Here is a 3,254-nt window from a genome sequence, read left to right on the forward strand (position 1 = left end):
AAAATTCATAAAAAGGTAAAATCAAAGAAACCTTGCTTCCACCCCCTCTCTACAAATAACATTCTCAGAGACCCTCTCTCCTAATGAGCTCTCTGATGTACATGAGCTCAAGTTTTCTCCCATGAATTCGCAAAGGTATGACACATATGACTCTACACAGGAATATTTTTCACATCTGCTGCCATTCAGGATATCTCTTGTGTGTGAATCACTTCATATTTAGAGTTGACTTCTTGTAGAAGGATTTCCCATATTTGTTATATTCATAAGGCTTCTTCCCCTGTGGTGTTTGCTGGTGTACTGTGAGGGCTGACTTCATACAGAAAGGACTTCCCGCATCTCTTACATTCGTAGGGCTTCTCCCCTGTGTGGATTCTCTGATGATTAATGAGGTTTGACTTCACATAAAACCTTTTTCCACATTCATTACATTTGAAGGGGTTCTTCCCTGTGTGAGTTCTCTGATGCACAGTGAGGTATGATTTCAGAAAGGTTTCTCACATTCACTACATTTATAAGCCTTCTCTTCTGTGTGAGTCCTCTGATGCATGGTTAGGGCTGACTTAAAACAGAAACATTCAACACATTTACTACACCCATGGGGTTTCTCTCCAGTGTGTGTTCTCTGATGTTCAATGAGATGTGATTTCTGGAGGAAATTTTTCCCACATTCTTCACATTGATAAGGTTTCTCCCTGTGTGTGTTCACTGATGTTAAGTGTGGTGTGACTTCTGAAAGAAAGTTTTACTACATTCTTTACATTTTTAAGGTTTCTCCCATGTGTATTCTCTGGTGCTGAGGGTTGACTTCTCACATTCATTACATTCAAAGTATTTCTCTTCTGAGTGTGTCATCTGATAAACCAGTTAGGCTTGACTTCAGAGAAGGCTTTCCCACATACTTCACACACATGGGATTTCTTTCCTGTGTGATTTCTCTGATGACTATTAAGAAGCAACTTCACATAGAATGACTTCTCGCATTCACTGCATTTAAAGGATTTTGCCCCAGTGTGAGTCCTCTGGTGTATGAGGGTTGAGTTCATACAGAAGGCTTTCCCACATTCACTATATTTGTGTGGTTTCTCCCCTGCGTGTTTTCTGATGTTTTGTGAGGTCTGACTTTTTGTAGGAGTTCTCACATTCACTGCACCCATGGGGTCTCTCCCTGCTATGAGTTCTTTGATGGACAGTGAGGGTCAAATTCATAAAGGATTTGCCACACTCACTACATTCATATGGTTTCAACCCTGAGTGAATTTTATGATGTTTAGTGAGATTAGACTTGACACAGAAGGTTTTTCCACATTCATTAGTCATAAGGGTTCTTTGCTGTATGAGAGACTTGATGAATAATTAGGCCTGACTTAGAGTAGAAGGATGTCCCACATTCAGTACTTTCATAGGGTTTCTTCTCTGTATGTTTCTCCTGGTGAAGGTGCAATGCTGATGTACACAGAATAGAAGGATTTTCCACATTCATCACATTTGCAGGGCTTCTCCCCTGTGTGTGTGCTCCGGTGATCAGCAAATTGTGACCTCTGTGAGTAAGTTTTCCCATGTCGTTGCATTTGAAAGGTTTCTCCCCTGTATGCATCTTCTGGTGTTTAGTTAGATTTGATTTCACGCAGAAAAATTTCCCACAATCCTTACACTCCTATGTTTTCTTCCCTGTGGGAATTTTCTAGTGATGGTTGAATTTTGATTTTGTGTAGGATTTCCCACAATCTTTACACTGGTAGGGCTTCTCTCATGTGTGAGTACTCTGGCTCAGCTTTAGGGCTGAGATCTCATGGAAAGATTTCTTGCACTCATCACACACATGAAGCTTCTTTTGCTGGTTGGTAATGGCTGACTTCCCAGGGGTTTTGTCACATTCACAGGTTTTCTTTCCTGCATCAGTTCTTTGCTGGATGGTGTCTTGTGCTATTTGGAAGGTTTTCCCACATTTATTATTGTCACATGGCTCCTCTTCTTGTATGTTTTCTGATGTTCAGTGAGGTGGGACTCCTGGTAAAAAGATTTCTTGCAGTGACTACATTCAGATATTTTCTCTCTTGTGAGTTTTATGAGGTTAAAGTAAGATGAGATTTCTTGCTGAAATTCTCATTTCCATGAGATTTGTGGGTTTTCTCTACATTAGTTTCCTGATGTTGAAAGAGGGTTGATGTCTCATGCTCATTAACTTCAGGGTGATTCTCCCTTGTGCATTTCCTGCTGGATTTGGAGAGCTAACTTGTCACTGGTATCTTGCCCCTCCCTGTTCCTCATAATCCTGGGTACTCTATTCTGTTTGAGTCTTCTGTGGTGGGATGGTAGCTGCCTCACTGGAGGTGGCTGCTCTGCACTCATGACCTTCAACAGGTGGTCCCGAAGGCCAAATCTTCTGTTGCCCACAAGGGTCCTCATTATGACTCAGGGGTCTCCCATCTTGGTTATGGTTGTTGGATGCTTCCCAGGATGAGTATCCTCTTGATTATTACCAAGAAGCAACTTCCCACATGTATTAATTTCATCAGAGTCCTTATCTGAAACATTTTTATCATGCCACACTTCCCTGTCATTCACCAACTCCTGGAGCTTACTCAAACTCATGTCCATAGAGTCAGTGATGCCATCCAACCATCTCATGCTCTTTGTTCCCTTGTCCTCCTGGCCTCAATCTTTCCCAGCATCAGGCTCTTTTCCAGTGAGTCAGCTCTTGGCGTCAGGTGGCCAAAGTATTGGAGCTTCAGTCTCAGCATCAGTCCTTCCAAAGAATATTCAGGACTGATCTTTAGGAGTGACTGGTTGGATCCCCTTGCAGTCCAAGGGGCTCTGAAGAGTCTTCTCCAACACCACAGTTCAAAAGCATCAACTCTTTGGCATTCAGCTTTTTTTTATAATCCAACTCTCCTATCCATACATGACTACTGAAAAAACCATAGCTTTGAGTAGATGGACCTTTGTCAGCAAAGAAATATCTCTGCTTTAATTTAATATGTTTTGGTCATAGCTTTTCTTCCAAGGAGCAAGTGTCTTTTAATTTCATGGCTGCAGTCACCATCTGCAGTGATTATCGAGCCCCCAAAATTAAAGTCTCACACTGTTTCCATTGTTTCCCCATCTATTTGCCGTGAAGTGATGGGACCGGATGCCATGATCTTTGTTTTCCGAATGTTGTTTTAAGCCAACTTTTTCACTCTCCTCTTTCACTTTCATCAAGAGGCTCTTTAGTTCTTCTTTGCTTTCTGTCATAAGGGTGGTGTCATCTG

General features: G+C 41.8%; 1 pseudogene; it reads right to left on the reverse strand.

The window, feature by feature from the left end:
• Window positions 1-851: 851 nt before the first annotated feature.
• On the reverse strand, window positions 852-2,409 carry LOC128043603 (zinc finger protein 510-like; annotated as a pseudogene).
• Between the last annotated feature and the right edge of the window lie 845 nt (window positions 2,410-3,254).

Source organism: Budorcas taxicolor, chromosome 2, assembly GCF_023091745.1.
Source record: "Budorcas taxicolor isolate Tak-1 chromosome 2, Takin1.1, whole genome shotgun sequence".
Taxonomy (NCBI): Eukaryota; Metazoa; Chordata; class Mammalia; order Artiodactyla; family Bovidae; genus Budorcas; species Budorcas taxicolor.